The following is a 25,535-nucleotide window of genomic DNA, read 5'->3' as shown; positions in this document are numbered from 1 at the left end:
GAATTGCTCGATCCATTACAAGATCACGCAAGGTACATTAATGAGTCATGAACCTACATCTCAGTTTCCTGTTGTGTAATTTGATATGAATTCTTGACTCTTATACCCAATTGCCCAACTGATGAAGGCATGCATATCAAACACCTTCATTACCACTCTGTCTCCTTGTGATGCAACTTTCAAGGAGCTATGCACATGATCCATATCTTTCTATTCCCTGCATATTTGTGTAGTAATCTAAAAACCCCAGGATCAGTCCTTCCATCAATACTGTAGAGGGTCCTTTCATTAATTGTATACTTTCCCCTTATATTTGACCTCCCAAAGTACAACACCACACCCTTAGTTTCAGGTTTTAGTTTTAGAGATACAGCGTGGAAACAGGCCCTTGGACCCACCGAGCCGGCTCTGACCAGCAATCACCCATACACTAGAACACAACACTAGTTCTATCCTACACATTGGGGACAATTTACAGAAGCCAAGTACCCTACAAACCTGTATGTCTTTCGAATGTGGGAAGAAACCGGAGCACCCGGAAAAAGCCCACGCAGTCACAAGAAGAATGCACAAATTCCGTACTGACAGCACCTGTATTCAGGGTCGAACCTGGGTATCTAGCGCTGTAAGACAGCAAATCTACCACAAATCTACTGCAGCCCTTGCTCAGATTAAACTCTGTTTCCATCCATATCTATAACTGATCTATGCTGTAACTTTTGACAGCCTTCACCATCCACACTCTACCAATGTTTATGTCTTTTACGTTTTCTTTCGGTTTCAAAACTAACTTGTGGGAGAAGTTTGGAAAGAAAGTAATTAAATAAATCTGGGATTTCTGACTGCATCAAATTACACAACAGGAAACTGAGATGTAGGTTCATGACTCACTTATGTACCTTGCGTGATCTGGAGAATACCCAATGAGGAGCATACAGCCAAAGTCTACTTTTTATTAGGAGCTGTATATACATGACTAAGACTATCTGGTACAAAGAAAAAGCCCTGTCCCATGGTACGAGTTCATTCCAAGAGCTCTCCCGAGTTTAAAAAAAATTAACTCGTGGTAAGCACTGAGAATGAACGTAGCGGGTACGTCGGAGCTCGGGGACGTCTCTTAGCGCTAACGGCAGGTACTCGGGAAGACTCGCTAATGGCAGGTAAGCACGGGAAGACTCGTGAAGATTTTTCAACATGATGAAAAATGTCCACGAGAGCCCCGAGTACCGACGAATGGCCATTACCGTAAATCTCCGAGTTCGAATCAGGGCAAACTCGGGAGAGCTCTTGGAATACACTCGTACCATGGGCCAGGGCTTTAAACATTGAAACAAATTGGTTGTGACAAGTCACTATTAAATGTGTTAAAAAGAAATCTCTTCTAAAGTATGGGAAACTTCTGCTGATTTTCCCACGTTTTTCCAAGGTTACCATGGTAGTTAAGTGGAATGATTGGCTGACCTAAGAGCTGCTCTCCCATACTTCTGACTGTGGATGCCAATATCCTGAGGAGCACATCTGAGGAGCCATTGTATTTCAATGAACATAAGTCTGTTCTGCTTGCAAACCCCATCACTCTCAGACCAGGTTGTGAACAACAGGCAACAGTTGAGATTTTATGTTGTGATACAGACTATATTGTTTTGTTCATTGACTGATGGAGCATTTATCACATTTCATCAGAGGGAAGGTGTGCAGCCGGTCCCTCTGTTCCTCCTAAACATGCATCGACTGTGAATTATGTTGCCCTCAGTGATAAAATAACTGCAATCACAGCTTTTTGTGAAGGAAATTAGAAATCCTTTCAATTATTGATAAACATGACATGATGTTTGTACATCTGATGAGCTTCTCTTTAAATTATTCCGCACAGTTTAACATCTTTTAATCAGTGGCTCAGTCGCATTGTGTTTCATTAAATCTTTTATCTAACCTACATTAACTATTGTGGCTTCTACATGCAATAACTTTGCAGTTATTAGGCTGTCAATCATTGGTTATTTTCTGAAGATACATTATATCCTGTTGGAAGACCATTTTATGGTAACAATATTTTCAAGATATGCTCTGACAAAATTCAGTCTGATTGAAAACCAAGCATTACTTTCTCTGTAACTGTATGCTATAAATCAGCAAAACTATATTTGACACTGGTATTTTTCTCTTTGCACCACCTTTAGTTTAGTTTAGTTTAGAGATACAGCGTGGAATCAGGCCCTTTGGCCCACCGAGTCCTTGGCGACCAGCGATCCCCGCACACGAACACTATCCTATACACACACACACTAGGGACAATTTACAATTTTACCAAAGTCATTTAACTTACAAAGTTGCATGTCTTTGTTGTGTGGGAGGAAACCGGAGCACCCAGAGAAAACCCACGCAGTCATGGGAAAATGTACAAACTCCATATAGACAGCACCCATAGTCAGGATCGAACCTAGGTCTCTGCCGCTGTGAGACAGCAACTCTACCGCTGCGCTACCGGCCGCCCAGTAAAGACGGAAATTAAATAAATCCGGGATTTCTGACTGAATCTGATTCAAATGACACAACAGGAAACCTGTTATACTTGTGAAAGACACAAAATGCTGGAATAACTCGGACTGAAGAAGGGCCTCGACCTGAAAAGTCACCTATTCCTTTACTCCAGTTGCTCCCTGACCAACTGAGTTACTTCAGCATTTTGTGTCTATCTTCGGTGTAAACCAGCATCTGCAGCTCCTTCCTACACCTGGTCTACTTCTGTATAGATTGATTGTACTAATTCTACCACAACTAGAAAACAGCCTTGAACTTAGATCCACCTCATTTGGAGACCCTCGGACTACCTTTGGTCGGACTTTACTGGCTTTATCATGCTCAAAACATTATTCCCTTGTCATGTATCCATACACTGTAAATGGGTCGATTGTAATCATGTATTGTCTTTCTGCTGACTGGACAGCACGCAACACAAGCTTTTCACCGTACCTCGGCCCACGTGACAATAAACTAAACTGAACTGAAAGGAAAGAGTTGACTCTTTCTGAATAAAGAGTTGACCTTTTCTCATTCATTAGAAATGTTCTGTGACAACAAAGTTCATTGCTGGCCTTAACCTTTGGAGCTCAGGCAACCGAAGGGAGCCTGCACTGTAAAGCAGAGAGCAGTAAGGGCAACAGTTTACGGCACCCTTCACTGCACAAAGACTTGATCTTAAGTTTCGACCTTGCAGCCATAGAGAAACAGCCTTCCCATTCTGCCAGATGCTGACATCCCCAAGGTACAGTTTGCTGTTCGCACCTCACATGTCATGATGAAAGCACAGGTTTCCATCTCGCACTTGTTTCCCAGTGAGGACATCAGGCATACAGACTGTTTGTGATCCAGAGGGTCCTTTATTCCAGTGCCTTGCATACTCAACGGGAGACAGCATCTCTGGAGAGAAGGAATGGGTGATGTTTCGGGTCTAGACCCTTCTTCAGACCTGGGATTCGATTCGAAATGTCACCCATTCCTTCTCTCTAGAGATGCTGCCTGTCTCACTGAGTTACTCCAGCATTTTGTGTCTGTCTTCAGATTAAACCAGCTGTAAAGGAGTGGAGTCTGACACACTGTAACCTTTACTGAGTCTTTAATTAAGGCACATGTTACACACGTCCCAGTACTGACTGCATCTAGTCTTCAGGCGTAGTGGAACAAACAGGGAGGAACAAGGGGAGGATATCACAGTTATACTGATAGGGCTGGGCAGGGTTAGTGGTGTTGAGGTAGCTACATTATAGGTTGCATGCATAAACCATCTACATCCTTTCCCTTGGAAATTTAAGTTTAGTTATAACAGTGGCAGGGTGGCTATACAACACCTGCAAATCTAAACGAAATCACCGTAACGGACAGGAGGTTTGACAACCCGACCCGAGCGAGTGCGCATGGCACCCTCACCCTCCCCACCCGAAAGAAGAGGAGGAGGAGCAATATCAGCCGGGAAAGAGAAAGCCGGCGGAGACCTAACCGGGAATGCGGAAGGAGACCCGACCGGCACAGGCGAGCCAGGGGAAGGAGACGGGGGAGAAGGAGGAGAAGGAGAGCGGGCAGGGGAGGAGAACCCCGGAAGGGCAGAGGGAGGAGAACGCAGCAAGCGAACCGACCGGGGCATGCAGGGAGCTGAGGGGTAGTTAGTAGTGGGAGGCTCGAACGCAACGGAGGAGCATAGGGGGCCGCAGGAGGAGGCTGAGGCTCGTTAACGGCCAACAGGTGCTGGCGGCTACGGCGGTAGATAGTTCCTTCAAAGTCCACCAAGTAGGATCTGGGTGAATTGTCCACCCCAACCACGGTTGCGAGTCGGGAGAATCCAGTGGCTGTCTGCATGCGGACGACCTGGCCAGGCAGTAGTGGTGAGAACGGGCGGCAGGACTTGTCGTGAGAGCGGCGCGGTACTTCATGCCTTTGAGCAATCCGTTGCTGGACGGCAGCAGGCTGGAGGACCTTGGGCACTAGGGATTGCTGGGCGATCGGCATCGGTGGGCGAAGAACGCGGGACATCAGACGTTGGGTAGGGGATCGCATGGTGGTGTCCCTGGAAATGTTACGAAGGTTTAACAGACCCTGGTAGAAGTCACCATTGGAGAGACGAGACTGCTCGAGCAAATTCTTGGCACTGCGGACAGCACGTTCGGCCAGGCCATTGCTCTGCGGGTATTCAGGGCTGCTGGTGTAGTGAGTGAAGTTCCACTTCACAGCGAAAGCTTTAAATTCTGCACTGGTGAATTGACGGCCGTTGTCAGTCTGTAAGCGGACCGGGGACCCAAAAGTGGCGAAGTGTCGGCACAGCTTATTGATGACCATTTCAGAGGTGATAGCAGGGAGAAGGTCCACCTCGAACCAGTTTGAGTAGGAGTCGACCAACACTAGGTATTGCTTTCCACGCCATTCGAATATGTCGGCAGCCAGCGATGACCAGGGCATGGCAGGGGCGGGCTGCTGCAGAAGTGGCTGGCGCTGCTGATGTGGGGCAAGAGTGGTACAATCAGGACAGGAGGCTACTCGGGCCCTAATGTACTTTGCCATGCCGGGCCAATAGTATTGTTCTTGGGCATGTGTGACAGTGTCATCGGCTCCGGGATGCCCCATGTGGGCAGCGTTGTAGTACAAGTCGTACAGGGAGGCAGGGACGACCACCTTGTGACCCTTGATGATGAACCCGTCCCGGAGCACTAGTTCATCTCGAACCAGAAAGAAAGGGTGGACACCAGCAGGCAGCGAGGTGCGTTTGCTTGGCCACCCCCACTGGATGACAGCAGCGAGCTGTTGCAGGTCTGGGTCGTTGGCGGTGTGCTCAACCAGGCACTGCAGCTGCTTAGAGGGAACAAAGTTAACATTGAGTACCTGCAGATCCCCCTGTTTGTAGGGATGTCTGTCGCAGGAGGACTAGGGGGCCCTGGACAGCGCATCGGCCACATGCATCTCAGTGCCCCTCTTGTAAACGATCTGAAAGTCGAACTGCTGGAGTTGTAGCATCATTCGCTGTAGTCTGGCTGGAGCGATGTGGATGGGATTATTGAGGATAGTCACCAAGGGTTGGTGATCTGTCTCGACGGTGAACTTGGTACCGAAAAGGAAGTCCTTGAACTTGGAGCAGGCGAACACAACCGCAAGAAGCTCCTTCTCGATTTGTGCATATCGCTGCTCAGTGTCCGTCATGGTTCGCGAGGCATAAAAAACGGGCTGCAACGAGCCATCATCATAGAGCTGCAGGCAAGCAGCACCTAGCCCGTCTCGAACCAGAAAGAAAGGGTGGACACCAGCAGGCAGCGAGGTGCGTTTGCTTGGCCACCCCCGCTTGATGACAGCAGCGAGCTGTTGCAGGTCTGCGTCGTTGGCAGTGTGCTCAACCAGGCACTGGAGCTGCTTAGAGGGAACAAAGTTAACATTGAGTACCTGCAGATCCCCCTGTTCGTAGGGATGTCTGTCGCAGGAAGACTAGGGGGCCCTGGACAGCGCATCGGCCACATGCATCTCAGTGTTAGCTCCTCTCCCTCATAAGCACGCAACATGGAGCGATCAGCAGTCAACAGCTCATTATTTCTTATCTGTTTGAATAGGGATGTTGACATAACATTCACCTTCGCCCCCGTGTCGAGTTTAGCACTGAAGGACTTGTTGTTGACAGTAATGAGTACAGAAGGATCGGGGAGGCGAGATCGGCCATGAAGGAGAGTGTAAACACTGGCATCTCCCATGGAACAGCTGGGCTCAGAGTTGAGGGCAGTGTCGACAGAAGACTGGGAATCGAAATCGTTATCAGCTTGCTGAAGGTTGTTTAAAACTTGTCTAGGAGCTGAGGGAGCGTTCCCACGGGAGCGACAGGCAGCTGAAAAATGGTTCATCTTCCTACGGAAATTGCAAGCTTTGCCAAATGCTGGGCACTGCGACTGCATGGAATAGATATAATTGCAGTTGGGACACTTCTTGACAAGCGGGACCCGAGGGGCATAAGTCGGCCGCGGCGTAGGGCGAAAGTTGCCTTGTTTGCGACGGGGCATAGCAACACCAGTCAGATTAATAGCCCGATTGTCAGATCCCCTTTGCCCATGTGGCGGGTCAACTACTTCAGCTATGCGGCATGCATGAATTGCCTGAGTCAGGGTGAGGTCTGGTCTTTGCAGCAGCAATATAACAATAAGCCTGGTTCACAAAAGAAATTCAACAATTAAGAACTGATAAAAATGCTGCATATAAATCTAGAAACAAGCAGGACTACATGGCTGCAAAATATAAACTAAGGTCCACAATAAGGAAAGCCAAACACAATTATGCCACCAAATTAGAACAAGAAATATCAACAAACAACACTAGAACTGTCTGGAAAAAACTCCAGGAAATGACCAACTACAAAAAGACATCCACCCCCATCCCAGATAATGATCATCAACTCCCAGATAGATTGAACACTTTCTATGGCAGGTTTGAACAGTCTCCAGTCCCTCCACCATTGTCCCCCTCTCTACTTCCTCCACCTCCATTCCACATCCAGGAGGCCGAGGTGAGGACTACCTTCAGGAGACAGAAGAAAAATAAATCTGCAGGCCCAGACAACATCAGCCCAGCAGTGCTTCATCACTGTGCAGCAGAACTGGCCCCTGTATTCACCGGCATCTTCAACTCATCCCTCTGCCAATGTACAGTGCCCCAGTGCTTCAAACAATCTACCATCATCCCTGTGCCCAAGTCCAACACATCATCCTGCCTCAATGACTATAGACCGATTACCCTTACATCTGTGGCCATGAAGTCATTCGAGCGCATTATTCTTGCTCACCTCAAAACCAGCACTTCTTCCAATTTGGACCCACACCAATTCGCATACAGAGCCAATAGGTCAGTGGAAGACACATTCAATCTGGCCATTCATCACACTCTGCAACACCTGGAAACCGCCAACACGTACGCCCGCATCCTGTTCATGGACTTCAGTTCGGCATTTAACTCCATCAACCCGGTTAAACTCTTCCATAAATTAACGGACATGAACATCGACCCCTGCATCTGTCACTGGATCTACAGCTTCCTTTGGAACAGACAACAGAGGGTGAAGATACATAACACAATATCTCACCCCCTGCACCTTAGCACAGGAGCCCCTCAGGGCTGCGTCGTGTCTCCCTGGTTATTCTCACTCTACAAAAACCAATTCACATCCCAGCATAGTTTAGTTAAAATTTATAAATACGCAGATGACACAACTATCATAGGTCTCATCTCGAACAATAATGAAACAGAATACCGCACTCAAACACTCAAAGCAGTCACTTGGTGCACAGATAATAACCTCTTACTCAACACATCAAAAACACACGGACTCATCATTGATTTCAGACGTAAGGCACAACCCAAGACCCCCCTACTCATCTCAGGCGAACCCATATCCACCACTGACTCATTCAAATTTCTTGGCACTCACATAAGCAATAACCTCAAATGGAAAATCAATTCAAATCACATCTACAAAAAAGCCAACCAAAGACTCTTCTTCCTCCGCCAGCTCAAGAAGTTTAGAGTAAGGAAACACCTCCTAATCAAATTCTACACAGCCATCATCCAAAGCATGCTCACTTCATCAATTACAGTCTGGTTCAGCAGTTTAGACACTCACTCCCGTAATAAATTACAACGCATAGTTAACAAAGCATCCAAAATCATCAGCACTCCCCTTCCATCAATAGAATCACTCCATCACAAACGGTCTGTGTCAAGGGTGAAGAAAATCATCTCTGATCCCTCCCACCCAGCTCACCACATCTTCCACCTGCTGCCATCAGGAAGGCGCTACAGCTCACTGTCCGCCAAGACATCTCGATTTAAAAACAGTTTTTACCCACACGCAATCCGAATTCTGAACACACTATGATAACAGCACATATCCTCCCCATGCATGTACTGTATATTGTATGATGTTGTGTTTTATGTTATGTTTGACGGGAATCAGCCTACCTTGTAACATCCTGTACTGAACCTGAATTCCACCAGCTTGACTGTGTGGTCATTAAATAATCTAATCTAATCTAATCTAATCTGCACGTAGCTTCTGATCTAGCATGCCGGTGACAAGGATATCTTTGGTGAACTGATCACGCATGGTCTCGAAACGGCACCGCTGAGCAAGGTAGCGCAGGTCGGCGATAAAACATTCAACAGGCTCATCAGGCTGCTGTTTCCGTGTGAAAAATCTAGCCCGCTCCAATATGCGGTTGGAGGGCAAGTCACAAATCTCCGCAAACTTGCGTAAGAGACATACCGGGTCGTTGGCAGATTCCGCCGGCTCGACGACCTGGTCGTTGTCATCCAGGACCACTGGATTATAGTTGAAAGCCTGGGCTCGTTTCATAGCATCGGGACCGGCAAGGTTCAGCAGGAGCGAGGCTTTGACCGCATCAGGGTCATTTCGGTGCACGATGTTGATGAAGTGGTTGTAGTCCATCACGAAAATAGCCCAGCGTTCCGCAATGTCAGCGTCAAAGACAAGGGGAGAGGGCTTTCGGCATGAGAATGCCATGATGAATAGGGAATTAAACACTAGTTGGACTAGGGACAAATAAAAACCGATAAACAGGAGGCGCGCGTTTAACTTGCTGACACCATGTAAAGGAGGCAAGTCTGACACACTGTAACCTTTACTGAGTCTTTAATTAAGGCACATGTCACACACGTCCCAGTACTGACTGCATCTAGTCTTCAGGCGTACTGGAACAAACAGGGAGGAACAAGGGGAGGATATCACATTTATACTGATATGGCTGGGCGTGGTTAGTGGTGTTGAGGTAGCTACATTATAGGTTGCATGCATAAACCATCTACACCAGCATTCTGTGGTTTCTTCCTACACATGAGTATTAATAGGCTCAGGTTACTGCTCTCTATCTCCATCTGGTGGCCAGTGGCAGATATAAGTACACGATGTGTTGGGGTAACTCAGTGCGTCACAAGGTCATAAGGTTACAAGTGATAGTAGAAATAAGGCATTCAGCCCATCATGTCTACTCCACCATTGTCTGATCTATCTCTCCCTCCTAACCCCATTCTCCTGCATTCTCCCCATAACTGTAGGTCCCTTGCCGTCAGAAACAGGTGAATTGATCATGGGGAACAAAGACATGGCAGACCAATTGAATAACTACTTTGGTTCTGTCTTCAATAAGGAAGACATAAATAATCTGCCGGAAATAGCAGGGGACCGGGGGTCAAATGAGATGGAGGAACTGAGTGAAATCCAGGTTAGCCGGGAAGTGGTGTTGGGTAAATTGAATGGATTAAAGGCCGATAAATCCCCAGGGCCAGATAGGCTGCATCCCAGAGTACTTAAGGAAGTAGCCGCAGAAATAGTGGATCCATTAGTGATAATTTTTCAAAACTCTTTAGATTCTGGAGTAGTTCCTGAGGATTGGAGGGTAGCTAATGTAACCCCACTTTTTAAAAAGGGAGGGAGAGAGAAAACGGGGAATTACAGACCAGTTAGTCTAACATCGGTAGTGGGGAAACTGCTAGAGTCAGTTATTAAAGATGGGATAGCAGCACATTTGGAAAGTGGTGAAATCATTGGACAAAGTCAGCATGGATTTACAAAAGGTCAATCATGTCTGACGAATCTTATAGAATTTTTCGAGGATGTAACTAGTAGAATGGATAAGGGAGAACCAGTGGATGTGTTATATCTGGACTTTCAGAAGGCTTTCGACAAGGTCCCACATAAGAGATTAGTTTACAAACTTAAAGCACACGGTATTGGGGGTTCAGTATTGATGTGGATAGAGAACTGGCTGGCAGACAGGAAGCAAAGAGTAGGAGTAAACGGGTCCTTTTCACAATGGCAGGCAGCGACTAGTGGGGTACCGCAAGGCTCAGTGCTGGGACCCCAGCTATTTACAATATATATTAATGATTTGGACAAGGGAATTGAATGCAACATCTCCAAGTTTGCGGATGACACGAAACTGGGGGGCAGTGTTAGCTGTGAGGAGGATGCTAGGAGGCTGCAAGGTGACTTGGATAGGCTGGGTGAGTGGGCAAATGCATGGCAGATGCAGTATAATGTGGATAAATGCGAGGTTATCCACTTTGGTGGCAAAAACAGGAAAGTAGACTATTATCTGAATGGTGGCCGATTATGAAAAGGGCAGATGCAACGAGACCTGGGTGTCATGGTACACCAGTCATTGAAAGTAGGCATGCAGGTGTAGCAGGCAGTGAAGAAAGCGAATGGTATGTTAGCTTTCATAGCAAAAGGATTTGAGTATAGGAGCAGGAAGGTTCTACTGCAGTTGTACAGGGTCTTGGTGAGACCACACCTGGAGTATTGCGTACAGTTTTGGTCTCCTAATCTGAGGAAAGACATTCTTGCCATAGAGGGAGTACAGAGAAGGTTCACCAGACTGATTCCTGGGATGGCAGGACTTTCATATGAAGAAAGACTGGATAGACTCGGCTTGTACTCGCTAGAATTTAGAAGATTGAGGGGGGATCTTATAGCAACTTACAAAATTCTTAAGGGGTTGGACAGGCTAGATGCAGGAAGATTGTTCCCGATGTTGGGGAAGTCCAGAACAACGGGTCACAGTTTAAGGATAAGGGGGAAATCTTTTAGGACCGAGATGAGAAAAACATTTTTCACACAGAGAGTGGTGAAACTCTGGAATTCTCTGCCACAGAAGGTAGTTGAGGCCAGTTCATTGGCTATATTTAAGAGGGAGTTAGATGTGGCCCTTGTGGCTAAAGGGATCAGGGGGTATGGAGAGAAGGCAGGTACAGGACACTGAGTTGGATGATCAGCCATGATCATATTGAATAGCGGTGCAGGCTCGAAGGGCCGAATGGCCTACTCCTGCACCTATTTTCTATGTTTCTATGTTTCTAACATCTGACACCTGAACTGATCAAGAATCTGTCTATCTCTGCCTTAAATATATCCACTGACTTGGCCTCTACAGCCTTCTGTGGCAAAGAATTCCACATATTCACCATCCTCTGACTGAAGAAATTTCTCCTTATCTCCTTTCTAAAAGAACGTCCTTTAATTCTGAGGCTATGACCTCTAATACTAGATTCTTACACTCATGGTGGCATCCTCTCCACATCTACTCTATCGAAGCCTTTCACTATTCTGTATGTTTCAATGAGGTTCCCCTTCATTCTTCTAAACTCCAGTGAGTACTGGCCCAGTGCCGTCAAACACTCATCATAGATTAACCCACTCATTCCAGGGATTATTCTTGTAAACATCCTCTGGACCCACTCCAGAACCAACACATCCACCCTCAGATATGGTGCCCAAAATTGCTCACAATGTTCCAAATGCCTTTACTCCAACAACCAAAACGCATGACTCCACATTTTGCTACACTATATTAATCTGCCACTTCTCTGCCCACTCTCCCATCCTTCTGCAGAGTCCTTGCTTTCTCTACACTATCTGCCCTTCCACCTATTTTCATATCATCCACCAACTTGGCAACAAAGCCTTCAATCCCCTCGTCCAAATCATTAATATACAACGTGAAGAGCAGCGGCCCCAGCACTGACCCCTGCGGAACTCCGCTAGTCACTGACAGCCAACCTGAAAAAGCCCCCTTTATTGCCACTCTTTGTTTTCTGCCATCCAGCCAACCTGCCATCCATGCTGGTATCTGCCTTTTGATACCATGGGCTCTCATCTTCCTTAGCAGCCTCACATGTGGCACCTTATCAAAGGCTTTCTGAAAATCTAAGTAAACATCTACTGACTCTCCTTTGTCTGTCTTGCTATTTATTTCTTCAACAATTCCAGAAAATTTGTCAAGCAAGACCTCTCCTTCACAAAGCCATGCTGACTTTGACCTATTTTATCGTGAACTTCTAAGTACTCCGTAACCTCATCCTTTATAATGGACTCTAAAATCTTATCAACCACCGGTCAGACTAACCAGCCTATAGTTCCCACTATGCTTTGCTCCCTTCTTGTGCATAGGGGGGTAAAATTGGCAATTTTCCAATCATCTGGGACCTCTCCTGTCTCTAGTGATTTTTGAAATATCATTGTCAATATCTCCACAATCTCTAAAGCCACCTCTTCCAGAACACATGGGTGTAGTCCATCCGTTCCTGGAGCCTTATCCACCCTCAGCCCTTTCTGCTTCCCAAACACCTTCTCCCTAGTAATAGCTGCTTCACTAACTTCCAACCCCTGACTCTCTAGAATTTCAGGCACTTTGCAGGTATCTTCCACTGTGAAGACTGATACATAAAAGTTATTCAACTCCTCTGCCATTTCTTTATCCCCCATAATCACTTCTCCAGCATCATTCTCCAGCGGCCCAACTTCCACTTTGCCTCTTACTTACTCTTTATTGAACTGAATGTAGCATCCCTGGAGAACATGGATTAAGAAGGATCTTTATCCAAAACATCACTTGTCCATGTTCTCCAGGAATGTTGCCTGATCCACAGACTTACTCCAGCACTTTGTATCCTGTTGTGTATTACCCAGCATCTGCAGTTCTTTGTTTCTACTCTATGTTTAGGCAGATGTAAGGAACATTATGGAAAGCACAATTGTGAATTCTGAACCTAAGCCCCAAACTCTGGAGTCCAATAGTTTAACTTTTAATTTTTTGAGAAAGTGAATACAGGGTCACTTTAGCATCAGCTGTGGCTGAGGTCATCTCACTTACCTCTATGTTCCACTGCAGAGTCTGAGCAGAACAATCTAAACTGAATCTTCATAGCTGGACTGAGGAACTGCTTCTCTACTGAAAGTCCCAGCATCTGGATGAAGTCTTAAAAGGTCTATGTCAGCAGGAAGATGAAGCAGAACAAATAGTTGCATTTTAGAGAATATGGGCAAGAGTTCTCACGTGGCTTAGAAACATTTTTTTTTAACATTTCAATCACTTGAAAGTCACTCAGATAATTTATTCATTAAGGTATTACTGTTTTTGGAGCCTGCTGAGTGAGAGTGACTTAGATTTGGAGTCCTGTATTATAACAGTGTCTGCAATTTATGCTGAGAATGATGTTTTAATTTCAAATGTAAATGAGTGAAAAGGTAAATATATTGAGTTAGGCCAAAGTTCTGTCATAATATCACTGAATGGTCTGAAGAGGAAAGAAAGTTCAATTCAGTTTAGTTTATTGTCACATGTACCGACGTACAATGACAATATTTGTTGCATGCTATGCTGTTAGCACAAAGACAATACATGATTACAATCGAGCCATTTAAGCCCCTGTCCCACTGTACGAAGTAATTCACGAGTTCTCCTGAGTTTTCTACTGATTCGAACTCGGAGTATGTCCGTTGCGGGTCCGTAGGAGTTTGTGGATGTCTCGTAGCGGCTCGTAAAGTTAACGGTAGGTACTCGGGACATCCAGTAACTCGTTACATTTTTTCGTCCCTGCAAAAAAATATCCATGAGTAAACAAATACTCATGATGAAAAAAATTGGTGCTTTTTATACCGACCGTTAGCATTACGAGCCTCTACAAGACATCCACGAACTCCTACGGAACCGCTACGGACATTCTTCGAGTTCGAATCAGGGGAAAACTCGGGAGAACTTGTGAATTATCTCGTACAGTGGGACATTGTAAAGATACATGATAAGGGGATAACGTTTAGTGCGAGGTAAAGCCAGCAAAGTCCGATCAAGGTTAGTCTAAGGCTGTTCACCAACGAGGTAGATAGTATTTTAGGACTGCTCTGTAGTTGTGGTAGGATGATTCAGTTGTCTGATAACAGCTGGGAAGAAACTGTCCCTGAATCTAGAGGTGTGAGCTTTCACACTTCTATACCTTTTGCCTGAACAGTTGACAAAATACTTCTGAAGAATCATCTTTTATTGTCTTCAACAGTCCCTCAGGATTGAGAACTTCACTTCTGTGGAGTGGAAGATGCACACAAAAAGCTGGAGTAACTCAGCGGGACAGGCAGCATCTCTGGAGAGAAGGAATGGGTGACGTTTCGGGTCGAGACCCTTCTTCTGAAGATGCATGTGTGTTTCAAATTACCTCAGGCTCTTGACAAAATTATGAGGTTATTCGATTGGCTGTGTAGATTCAGATCTGCCATCACATTAAGAATTTGGCCAATAAAATCAACCTATGTTGTTCTTGAATTTACTAATGTGCTAAATGAAGCCATTCCAATCCCCAAAGTAAATAGGTGATTTTGTGAATGAATAAATTATCTATCTCAAACTGATGAACAAGGAATATTAGTGCTTGTGCAAATTGGACAATTATTTAAATAACTTTTTTTTTCAACTTGTGCTTTTCACTGATGATTTGTTTTCTGCACATGTTTTTTTTTTCACTGCCCTTCAGAATGTTGTGTAATTTATGCATAATTTATTTACCAATTATATTTTTGTGTATTTCTGTGCTGTGTTGCAGTAGCAAGAAAGATTTTCATTATATCTGCACATCACTGTACTTGTACAAATGATAATAAATTTGACTTGACTGACTTCAATCAGACTGCTTTGCAGAGCTTACATTGCCTCCTGGTGTCTGTTAGGCATATGTACAGATTCTGCTTCTAAAACATGAATTGCTGCTACAAGAAACAACCTTCTGAATATTAAAACATGGGAGCTGAGGGTGATAGGCAGCCGGCTCAGAAAAGAGATGAGACATGGGACAGATTAGCCAAGATCGTGTTGAATTAAAAAGGCAAGCTCCAGGGGTGAGTCGTCTGCTCTTGCTCTCAGTTTCAAATGTGCTTATTTTCATATCTTTCCAAGAGGAATGATATGGGTGGCACGGCAGCGTAGCGATGGAGCGACTGACTTACAGCGCCAGAGACTCTGGTTCAATCTTGATTTTGGGCGCTTGTTGGTATGGAGTTTTGTACGTTCTCCCCGTGACCACGTGGGTTTTCTCCGAGATCTTCGGTATCCTCCCATACTCCAAAGGCGTACAGGTTTGTAGGTTAATTGACGGTGTATGTGTAAAATTGTCTCGAGTATGTGTAGGGTAGTGTTAATGTGCGGGGATCACTGGTCGGTGCGGACTCAGTGGGCCGAATGGCCTGTTTCCACGCTGTATCTCTAAACTAAACTAAATTAAGGAGGATGAGACCTTGCATGAGGTGGTGTTGCTGTGTATTTGCTGCACAAGTCCTGGTGATAGAGGTTGTGGGCTTGGGGGAGGTGGTATCAGACTTGTCAAGGAGAGTAAAGGGCCTATCCCACTTAGGAGACCTAAACAGCAACCTCTGGTGACCTTGCCCACCGCCCAAGGTTTTCATGAGGCCACAGGAGATTTTGGTCACTCTCCCTACTGGTCGAAAGTGGTTTCCGCAGTGGTCGAGGCTTCATCTAGGTTGCTGATTAAAACAGGCCTCGACTAAAAATAGGTTGCTGTTTTAAAAATCGATGATTGTTTAGTCACAAGTCTAGTCAAAGCCGGTTGTGATACTAGTCAAAGGTCGTCAAGGGAAGTCAAAGGTAGTCGAAGGTAATACCTCCGGGGTGGAAAGAAAAAGGTCAATGTAAACATAAGCATGTGACCTCTGTCACTCCTGGGGGTGCTCAATCATAGTTCAGGGGGGATTCGTGTAAAGTTTTAAAATGCAGACAAATCCTCCTCCTGCAGCACATTCATCAGGTTATGACACTGTCCAAGCCTCAATCTTCTTTGCAAGAGGGGCTTCACCCACTGACACCTCTTCTTGTGCTTCCTCTTCACCCTTGTGCAGTAGATGTACTTTTAGTAACATCCACCTAACTAGTTCCTTGTGTTTAAGAAGGAACTGCAGATGCTGGAAAATCGAAGGTACACAAAAAAGCTGGAGAAACTCAGCGGGTGCAGCAGCGTCTATGGAGCGAAGGAAATAGGCAACGTTTCGGGCCGAAACCCTTCTTCAGACTGATCGGGGGTGGGAGGGCGGGGAGAAGAAAGGAGGAGGAGCCCGAAGGCTGGGGGATGGGAGGAGACAGCAGGAGGGCTGAGGAAGGGGAGGAGACGTCAAGGACTAACAAAACTAGTTCCTTCCCTGCTCGCATGGTTCAGAATGATTTTTAAAAAAAACCTAGGAGGCTTTTATTGTAAGAAAAAAAATGCATTCATGACATAATTTTATCATGTGATCATCTGAGCTGTAACCAGTCGACGCTGGTCGTTGTCGGTTTACAAAATAAGATACAAAGTGCTGGAGCAACTCACCAGCTCATGGGCAGAGAGCGCCCTTAGTCAGAGCGCTCTTAATCATACTGTTAGTAGTGATGGAGGGGGAGAAAGCTGGATGAGAGGTGGGGGTGAGACAAAGCCTGGTAAGTGATAGGTGGATACAGGTGAGGGAGGGGAGGGAGAGGGGGGGGGGGGGGGGGGGGGGGGATTTGCAGGTGGGTGGACCAAGGCCAGAGATGGAAAGACAAAAATGTGAGATAAGGAGATACCTTTAGAAGTTGCTTGAAATGTGAAGCAAGAGGAAGGAATAAAGTTGGAAATGGAGAGGAGGAAAGGGAAAGGGAGAGATTGGTGTACATCCAGGTGTAAAAGACATGAATTAATGTACCTGGGTTGAGTTCAGGTTCTTGTCAGTCGTGATACCCAAGACATTCATGGATGGATTAAGAATGGTAAGATGACGTAATATTCTTCTTTTGAATTGGCCGTGGCCTGGGACTTGGGTGGTGCACATGTTACCTGCCACATATGTTACAATGCCACACAGAACAAACATAGAACAGAACAGCATAAGAACAGATTCTTCGGCCCACAATGTCCATGCCGAACATGAAGCAAAGACCATCTCTTATCTACTGATGCATGATCCATATCACAAAACCCCTCCAATTTGTCATAATGTGGAAATATGCAGTTTGATTCTTTCCATTTCTGCTTTTATTAATACATAAAATGTAGAACAGAGAGCAATTCAGCACAGGAACCGGCCATTCGGCCACATCGCCTGTGCTGAACATGATGCCAAGTTAACTATTTTCCTCGACCTGCAGCAGATCCATATCCTTCCATTCCCTGCACATCCATTTGCCTATCCATAGGCCTCTTAAACGCCACTCTCGTATCTGCCATAATACCAACCCGGTCAGCGCGTTCCAGGCACTCACTGCCTTCGGTGTAAAAGAACTTGCCCCGCATATCTCCTTTAAACTTTTCCCCTCTCACCTTAAAGCCATGCTCTCTACTATTCAACATTTCCATCCTGGGAAAAACCGTTCTGACTGTCTACCCTATCGATGCTTCCCATAATTTAATATATTTGTATCAGGACACAAGTACATTGTCAAAGTCTTGCTGTATGCATTATTTAAAGAACAAAGAAAAAACCCCAGAACATCATTCCACCATTAGTCATCCTCCATTTTTAAATTTATGATGTCGGAGACTTCATTAATAAAGTAGCTGATAATAAATGAGTCCAGGTTGTTGCCTTGCAGAAGTTCAATTGTGATTTATTGGATCTGTGCTGATTTGTATCCAACACCCATATCAATCCTCTTTTGTATACATTTGCCTCTAATCTCATACCATCCCCCCCCCCCCCCCAGCATCCTAACCCCATGCAACTATCTTCATTCTAACGAGAGATTTGTGTTCCTCGGTGACACATTCAGAAACCTGCAGCTGCTGCAGAATTTCTCTTGGAGTAGTTGTTCAAATAAAGCCAATTATTTAATGGTATACAAGAATTCTTCACATATTTCCTATTTCCTCCACTATTTTTGGGCAGTCACTATTTCCAAAACAGCAAGGGAATTTTACCCAACACCATCATGCCATCTGTCAAAGAATGCTTTTAATTATTTGACAATTAAGTGAGTCAAAAGTAGCCTTTATTGTCATTCAGACCTGGCGGTCTGAACGAAATTTTGTTGCCTTGCAGTCCTACATATACAGGTGCACAACCTTTTATCCGAAGATCCAAATAACGAAAACCTCCGAATAGCGGCCATTTTTTCGGTCCTTGAAGAAAGGTCCTTGAAGACGTTCACCGAGGGCGGCCCGCAGAGGTGACAGCGGAACCTCCGGTCGGTCCTCGAAGAAAGGGGAACTAAATCCCCATTCATAAAAGAGAAGGTGAGGGTATATTGCGCGGGAAGGTTAATAATTGACAATATGCTGCTGCCTGCCCGCTGAGTTAAAAAGTTCCCACGGTAGACTCACGATACACAGTGTATCGTGAGTCTTGCGTGGGAATTTTTTAACTCAGCGGGCAGGCAGCAGCAGATTGTCGCTCCCTTCAGTTTCACCCCACCTACACCCCTCTGCTTCCCGGCCATGTGTGTGACCCCTTCCCTCCCCTCTCCAGCTCCCCGCCCATTGCACCGGCGCGGGGGCTTTGCACTGTCTTCGCGTCGGCGATTCCAGCAGGTCAGTGCCAGTCACCGGAGACGTCAGGACCAATTGGACATCGACCACCAGGCCCACCGCAAGCACGGAGATCCCAGAGACCCACAGCCAACAGCAGCCCAGCCCAGCCCCGCTCCAACTACAGAGGAAAACTGCAAACTGGCCGGAGACGTCAGGACCACCAGAAGCAGTTCCCCGAGCTGCGCCCCCTCATCGGGACACCGACCCCTAGGCCCACTGCAAGCACGGAGATCCCAGAGACCCACAGCCAACAGCAGCCCAGCCCAGCCCCGTTCCAACCAAAGATCTTTGGTTCCAACTACAGAGGAACCTGGGTTGCGGATGACGGGGCGCAGCTCGGGACGTCGTAGGGGCCCATCGGGGAGCGGGTTCCTGTTGGTCCTGACGTCTCCGGCCACCTGCCATCCTCCGGGAACTGTACCGCCCTTGCAGGAGAGTGGGGTTGTTTGCAGTTGCAGAGGGAGGGGGCAAGGGCGGTACAGTTCCCAGTCTCAGCTCCTGTCCAGGGGGGTGGCCGGAGACGTCAGGACCAACGGGACACCAACCCCCAGGCCCATTGCAAGCACGGAGATCACAGAGACCCACAGCCAGCAGCAACTCCAGCCCAGCCCCGCTCCAACTCCAGAGGAACACGTAGGGGCAGAAGCTGATGGTGTGCAAGGTACGTCTTGTTCTTGGGGTGGCGGATGAGGGGGCGCAGCTCGGGCTGTGGGCGAACTGCCACTTGTCGCCGTAGCGGCCCATCGGGGAGCGGATTCCTCTGGAGTTGGAGGGGGAGGGGGGTATTGTGCTGTTTGATCGCCCCCTACTATCCCAGGGACAGGGAGACACAGCGGCTTTTTAGACTGGTGGGCAATCACTTCCAAAGTTCTGCCCACACAGTCAGTACACCTCTCCTACACTGCATTTCATACAAACATTTATTCTGCAAGAAAAAACTACATTGAAGACACAAACTCGCGATCGAGTAACTGCCAGGATCGAGGCGCAAACTCGCGACCTAGCTCGGGGATTCAAGAATCCCCGAGCTAGGCCGCCTAAGGGCATGTAGCCCCGCTAGGGTGACATGAGTGCGAGAGGTGATTCAATGCTGCGGGCACATTTACAAATTCAGGAATTCATTCAACACACTGCATTTCATACAGACATTTATTCTGCAAGAAAAAACGACATTGAAGACTCAAACTCGCGACCGAGTAACTGCCGGGATCAAGGCGCAAACTCGCGACCTTGCGGATATGAGCCGAGCACTCTACCACTGAGCCAGCCATTAAAATCTACGCTAAAAAATTTCCATTCCGAAGACCGACAAATTCTGAATTACGAAAAGTGTCTGGTCCCAAGGCTTTCGGATAAAAAGGTTGTGCACCTGTAGTACAAAATGACAAAAAACACACAATAAACACAAATTAACATCCACCACAGTGAGTTCACCAGGCACCTCCTCACTGTGATGGAAGGCAAAAGTCTTAAGTCTTTGTCTCATCCCTTCTTATTCTCCATCTGCGCCGAGGCGATCCAGGCTTCAGATGTTGTGACCCCGCCGGGCGATGGTAAGTAATGTCAGTCCCGCGGCTGAATCCGAGCTCCGCGAACGGGCCAGTTCAGCTCCGCGGGCCGGGGAGGTCGAAGCTGCCGAAGTTGCGGCCCCCCAATTCAGCGGACGCAGCTGTTGTTGCAGGAGCTCTGGAGAACAGGTCCGCAACCTGTGACCTGCGAGCTCCCGACACTGGGCCCGCGGTCGGGTCGGGTGGCCGCTGCCGCCGGAACACTGCCCCATCTCCGAGGCCAGGTCGCCGCTGCCGCTGCCCCAGCTCCGAGGCCGGGTGGCCGCTGCCGCTGCTGCTGCCCCAGCTCCGAGGCTGGGTGGCCGCTGCCGCTGCCCCAGCTCCGAGGCTGGGTGGCCGCTGCCGCTGCCCCAGCTCCGAGGCCGGGTGGCCGCTGCCGCTGCCGCTGCCCCAGCTCCGAGCCTGGGTGGCCGCTGCCGCTGCCCGGGCTCTGCTATTAGGCCTCGGCGGAGACGGGGGGCGGGGGATACGACAAGAAAAGTCGCATCCCCCCGAAGGAAGAGACCAAAAACATGTTTCTCCCCCCACCCACACACATACACAACCTAATAAACCAAAGATTAACTAAAACAGGACAAAAGAACAACAACAAAAAATAAAAAAACAGACGGACTGCAGGCGAGCCGCAGCTGCTAAGGCAGCGCCGCCATCTTAAAAATTCTGCATCCATGCGATATTTTTTATCGAGGCTGATTTATCATGGCTGTGAAATTTATTTCTGAATAATTGTATCAAATTATGTATTGAAGATTCCGTTGAAGTGTAATTTGTGACAGACAGAGCTCTAAATAAACTAATAAAAATGTGTGCAATTCATGACTGATAATTTGCCATCATTCTACAACGCATGAAACCGTGCTGTGATACAGAAACGTATTTATTCTAAAAATAAGTCCATGTGCTCTGGTAAAATATTCATGTGAAACTGAAGATTACTTCAATGAGGGGCACAGGCTGTTAAATCACATTAAAATTACCATGGTCTGAAATAATTGATAGGCCTATCTTTGAGAAAGTAATATTAAGACTGATTATTTGCTGTCATATAAAAATAATTCCAGTAAAAAATATTGTATTATTTCATGTATTAAACCAAAATTAACAAGTGCAGGAACACCAGCAGTTAAAGTGATCTTGATTTACATTTGGTTCTTTATATGAAGTCTTATGCAGCTAATGGTAAGGTATGGTAACTCAGCGGGTCAGACAACATCTCTGGAGAAAAGGAATAGGTGATGTTTCAGGTCGAGACAGGCAGACTATACAATACCTGATCTTAGAGCTGTAGAAATTAATTGTTCCCATGCCACACTTTTCTTGGCATCCTAAACACATTATTCAGTGCCAGTCAGATTGATAATCATATTTTTGCTGTAGATTAATTTTATCTTTTTGTTAAAATATTCATGCCAGGTTCATGGAATTTGTTCATTTCTTGTGCTATAATTCTGTCCAGTTTGGGGTAGCTGACTGTGCACCTCAGTGACATATAACTAGCCATAGTAGATAGACACAAAATGCTGGAGTAACTTAACGAGACAGATACTTCGGGCGGCTTCATCAACATCATCAGTGATGGAATGCCGCGAATAAAATTGCGCGCTAAACTCTCACAAAATGTCTTTGACCTGAAACATCGTTGTTTCTCTTTCCATAGATTTTGCCTATCTTTTTTTTTTTAATGTTTCCAGTATTTTATGTATTCATTACAGAATAAACTATGTTTATTTGAGAGACATTCCTTCACATATTTTCTATTGAAGTACAATTACACATGAATACATTGAGGAAAAAAGTAGTCTCTGCTGCTTATCTATTTACTATTTGGCCCACAATCTCCGAAGTAGGAGGTCAGCCAAAAACAAATGGCTGAGGTAATTCAATGGGTCAGGCAGCATCTGTGGAGGGAATGAACAGATGATGTTTCAGGTCAGAGCCGTCTTCAGACTGATAAAATAGGGGGGAGAAAGCTGTAAAAGAGGTGGGGGTGGGGTAAACCCTAGCAAGTGATAGGTGGATACAGGAAAGGGAGGCTTGGTTGGCAGATGGTTAGAATAGGTGACAACGGCTAGAGATGAAAAGGACCCACCATCCTCATCTTTGAACACCCTGTGCTGTGCGTAGGGGAGAGGGTAGGGCTGAAGATGTCCTGGTTGGGTTGCTCCTGGGCCTGGCCAAGCTGGCCATCCGCGAGTCAGGGCACCAGACGGTGGAGGGCTCTACCCGAGCCGGCTGCCTGCCCCTTTTCCGGGGATACGTCCGTGCCCGAGTGCGGCTAGAAAGGGAATACACCCTGTCTACGGGCACCCTGAGGGAGTTCCGCGACCGCTGGGCTCCGCAGGATGTAGAATGTATCCTCAATAAGGATTGTATCATAATTGTATAATAGTTTACTATGGATATATTTGTATTGTATTATGGTGGTGGGCTCTGGCTTGTTTTATTGTAGTGTAAATATTATTAATTAATAATTGAATACATTTTTGATTAAAAAAAAAAAAAAAAAAGAGATGAAAAGGAGACAAAGGTGTGTCAGATAAGGAGAGGAGCAGAGTTGAATATAAAGCCAGGGGATTTATCAGGCTTTATCCACTCTGCATCTCTTCTCCAGCTTTCTCCTCCCTACTCCATCACGCCTTAGAAGGGTCTTGACCCGAAACATCATTCCTCCCACGGATGTTACCTGACCCACTGAGTTTCTCTCGCCTATGGGTTTTTTGATCAAGATCCAGCATCTATAGTTTCTTGTGTCTCCAAGTAGAATTTCAGCTTGGGTTCTGACAGTATCCTATTGCATTCTTGGCATATAGTCAGAAGCTAATTCACAGAATAATTAGTGATAAGGATCTGAGTGAATTCTTTCCCAGTTTTATAACATCTGTCTTCGGACCTACAGCATGCCGAATTTTAATCACCCTTTCCAGGTGATTATAGATCTCCTTGCACGATGCAGAAGATATCAAGTGATTCCACTGACTGCTACATTTACTGCCTTCATTACAATCTGAATGATTGATTTAAGATGCTTCCAACCTTCAGTGTCGCCAACAATTCTAATCTTCTGACTATTAAGGAGACTCCTTGGATAAATTAAAGAATCTAGACACCCTTTCAGCTGCTGACCCTCTTGGTTTGCCACGGTGCCTGGTGCAGTCCAGAAATGCTGTTTTTTTAAAGAACATCAGCACTCGAATGTTGCAGGTCTGACTCACTCAATCCAGTGATTAACCTCCCCACCACACATTCATAATCAGGGCTTCACTCGTACACTGAAATGTACAAAGGTGGAATCATTTGATTGAATCTCTGGCTTATCACTAACCAAACAGCTAGCTGTTCTTAAATAAAAAACAGAAACTGCTTGAAATTCTCAACAGCTCAGGCGGCTTCAGTGGAAAGAGAAACAGAGTTTGATGGGCCTGTCCCACTTAGGCGACTGCCGGCAACTGTCAAGTCGTAGCCAGTTGCTGAAAACCCGGTGACTGGAATGGCGACTGTCAGAGTAGAACACACACACACAAATACACACATCGCTTCCTTCAACCGGCGTTATGCAGGCGGGGGACAGGGCAAGCGGGGGGAGCGCTGTCTGAGTGAAATTCACATGGTGCAAAGCCAATGTGATACAGGCACACACCGTGATGAACAGGAAGGTTGGCGCTGTAATTAAGATTGTGAAAGCACAGTGTACAGGAAGGGTCACGTAAGTCCTTTAAAAGAGGGGGGGAGGGGGAGTGAGGGAGAGGGGGGAGGGGGGGGGAGAAGGGGGTGAAGGGGGAGACAGGGTGGGGAGAAGGAGTGGAGACAGATTTTAAGAAGCCAGAGATACACGGCTCGGTTATCCTTGGTTCTGAAAACTACTGTTTACGTTTTTTTCCCAATGAGCCAATGAAATTCACCGGCCGGCTCCGGCGACAACCTATGAGAACCTACGACCTCCTGGCGACCCACGACCACTGCACCTACGGCACGAGAGATCTCGCTACTCCCCATGGCGGCTTCATTCTGGTCATAATGAGGCCGCGACGAGTTCCCAGAATGCGGGAACTACTCACGACTGTGAAGGCAACTCCCCGGCAACCACCGTGTGATGACCATGTGGCGACAGCATAGTCTCCTGTAGTAGCCTAAAAGGTCGCCTAAGTGGAACAGGCCCATGGTTTCAGGTTGGAAACCCCTCAGCAAAACATTTATTTTAAATGGCTTCTCTTGAACTCCCACTCAAAGTGCAATTGTGCAGCAGCTCTGAGTGGCATTAAGAAGCCCTTTCCACAGATGCTTGGATCTGCTGAATATTACTGGCTTTTTTGATTTTGAGTTAATCATTATCCAATTATCCATGGACTCGAATGGAAAAAACAAATAAATTAACATTTTAGGATAAAAACCCTTCATGAGGAGACAGATCAATAATTTTCACTCATATGCATTATCGAGTTAAAACGTTTCTTATGATAATGAGCGCAGGTTGTAATAAATAAAAACAAGATTCCAAAATTCCTCAAATATTCTGAAAAATACTGATGCAATTCAGATGGCACGGTGGTGCAGCGGTAGAGTTGCTGCTTTACAGCGCCAGAGACCCAGGTTCGATCCCGACTATGGGTGTAGTCTGTGCGGAGTTTGTACATTCTCCACGTGAGCGGCGTGGGTTTTCTCCAAGATCTTCGGTTTCCTCCCACACTCCAAAGGCATACAGGTTTGTAGGTTAATTAGCTTGCTATAAAAATGTTAAAAAATTGTCCCTAATGCGTGTAGGGTAGTGTTACTGTGCGGGAATCGCTGGTCGGCACGAACTCGGTGGGCTGAAGGGCCTGTTTCCGTGCTGCATCTCTAAATTAAACTAAATCTCCAGAGGAAGATGTATACTGAGTGATGCCCGATCGCTCCATTTCCAGAACATTCCTCGTGGTCTTTTACAATGAGGAATCTCTGTTTATCTGTGACAAGGCAATTAATGGCCAGGTGTATATTCCTTACTTCTTATAGAATATAATTTCTTATAGAATATATTTCTTATAGAAACTTACAAAATTCTTAAGGGGTTGGACAGGCTAGATGCAGGAAGATTGTTCCCGATGTTGGGGAAGTCCAGAACGAGGGGTCACAGTTTAAGGA

General features: G+C 46.3%; 2 long non-coding RNA genes across 2 annotated transcripts; one reads left to right on the top strand and one right to left on the bottom strand.

Moving 5' to 3' along the window:
* The first annotated feature begins 1,326 nt into the window (after positions 1-1,326).
* Positions 1,327-16,096, top strand: LOC116975736. The gene is made up of 3 exons (XR_004412732.1): positions 1,327-1,341; positions 10,613-10,616; positions 15,992-16,096. It is a non-coding gene; the product is annotated as an uncharacterized LOC116975736 (long non-coding RNA).
* On the bottom strand, positions 9,386-16,202 carry LOC116975737. Its single transcript, XR_004412733.1, has 3 exons — positions 15,850-16,202; positions 13,896-13,907; positions 9,386-9,396 (listed from the first exon to the last, which is right to left on the bottom strand). It is a non-coding gene; the product is annotated as an uncharacterized LOC116975737 (long non-coding RNA).
* Positions 16,203-25,535: the final 9,333 nt, after the last annotated feature.

Source organism: Amblyraja radiata, chromosome 8 (assembly GCF_010909765.2).
Source record: "Amblyraja radiata isolate CabotCenter1 chromosome 8, sAmbRad1.1.pri, whole genome shotgun sequence".
In the NCBI taxonomy this organism is placed as follows: domain Eukaryota; kingdom Metazoa; phylum Chordata; class Chondrichthyes; order Rajiformes; family Rajidae; genus Amblyraja; species Amblyraja radiata.
The sequence above is the reverse complement of the archived record's forward strand: the minus strand, read 5'-3'. Positions and strand labels throughout refer to the sequence as shown.